The 1,864-nt window shown below is 45.9% G+C and overlaps 1 pseudogene; it reads right to left on the bottom strand.

Annotated features, from left to right (window-relative positions):
- Positions 1-1,365: 1,365 nt before the first annotated feature.
- Positions 1,366-1,569, bottom strand: LOC142654408 (U2 spliceosomal RNA; annotated as a pseudogene).
- Positions 1,570-1,864: the final 295 nt, after the last annotated feature.

The raw sequence follows: 1,864 nt of genomic DNA, 5'->3' as shown, positions 1-1,864 counted from the left end.
CTCCAGACTAAGCCTCTCTCCCAAATAGCAGCACGGGGGTGAAATCCAGGCGAAGCTGGACGATCCCCCAAGGCCGAGAGAGAGGGTACCGGAGCACCTCCCAACCAAGGCAGTACTGATACGAATAAACAGCACTACACTTGATCTCAGCCAGAAGGCCGAGAAGCGATAACCCGAAAGTGGCGCGTGTTGGCACAGCCGGCTCACACACTCACACAAGCACAGCCAGGCGGGAGGTGACTAAAGGCCGGAGAGGAAGCTAGACAGGATTTGCTTCTTTTGCTTGCACCACAATGCTGTGCAGAAAGCGGATGAATCAACATAAAAACGCCTTCCTGGCAACGCCAAAATGCCCTCCTGCCGTGCAGACAAACGCTAGCAGTGCAAGTGCATGCCCACAGCCACCCCTTCTCCCTTCACGCCTTCGATCACCTGCAATACAGTGCCTGCTGACCAGCACTGACCAACACTGCCTGGGCCCAGGCTCGTCTGTCTGAGGTCCCATTATGTCATAAAGCTTGCTCTCACTTCTTAGGGCTCCACTATGACACGCGCAAAGTTCCGTTAGAACCTTATATTAGACGTTGCTGCTCAGTCAGTCACTCAGTGTTGCCTAGGAGGGCAACACTGCAACATGTGCCCCCCATGTTGCCTGCACAGCTAGCTGCCTCCAGGAGGCCACAAGAGGGAGACAGGGGACTGCTAAATGGCAAATAGGTAGGCATCCTCCTCAAACTTTACTGACACCTTCTTGTCCTTCGTCCTCCTATAACCTCCATCCTTGCACAGTTTGAATTTGTTAGTCTTCCCTCCAGGTAACATAGTAACAAATTGCTGGCGTTTTTGTAGGCGAGGGAGGAATTGTTGCAACTTCAAATCTTCTTTCAAATGTAGGGAGGAGAGCTCATTCCATCACATCCATCTAGTGCACACACACACACACAGGTCCATTGTGGCGGGTGCTATGGCTGCTTGCTGTTCTCCCACTCCACTATTCCACTACTTGACTGTGATGCTGCATCAATGAGTGGCTATGGGTTGACTGAGTGACTGGCTCAGGTGCAGCTCTTTAACTTACCCAGGAGGAGGGAGAGAAGAAAAGGAAGGTGAATGAGCTGTTCCAAATTGAAATGCTGGAAACACAGCAGAAACACAGACACAACACAAGAGGTGGCAATCGAATCATGAAGTCATTTAATAAATGAGGTCATTATCACACATTACACAACATGCTTTGTATCAAGGCATTGTCCAACAGGCGTTCAAATAATGGGATTAAAGGGGAGATCCAATGTGCAAGAAACAAACAAACAAAGGCAAAAACAAAAAGCACTTTTGAAATCTGATTTTAGTCAACGCATAAGGAAAGGGTGCACCAGTACTGGAGATACTGCAATACCAGGTCAATGCGTGGAGTGGACAGAGCAAGCTCTATTTCCATCTCCCTGTTCTAAAAATCAATTTAATATATGGACCCCAGATAGGGGACGTATCAGATATTAAACTGATAAGAACAGTTTTTTCTTTTTTCTTTTTTTTCTTTAAAACCTTCAGGTTTAGAATAATTATTTTAAAAACACTCGTTCATATTCTGTCGATACTTACTATCAGTATCCTAGACATTCTGAACGGTTCCATCCAATCATCAGGCTTTTTCATTTTGTTTTTTAAATTTTCATATAACAAAAACAAATACAGAAATAATAACAAATTTCCACCCCTCCTCTACACTCTCACCATATACCTCCACTTCAAAACCTTCCAAATCCCTTCTGCATCCACCCCCCCCCAACCTTTCCTTATCTACCAAATACACTGTATACATTCTATCCAATACCATTCTCAAACATCCTTCCACAGTTAC

This window comes from Rhinoderma darwinii, chromosome 5, assembly GCF_050947455.1.
Source record: "Rhinoderma darwinii isolate aRhiDar2 chromosome 5, aRhiDar2.hap1, whole genome shotgun sequence".
Taxonomy (NCBI): Eukaryota; Metazoa; Chordata; class Amphibia; order Anura; family Rhinodermatidae; genus Rhinoderma; species Rhinoderma darwinii.
Note: the sequence above shows the minus strand (reverse complement) of the source record. Positions and strands in the feature narration are given on the sequence as shown.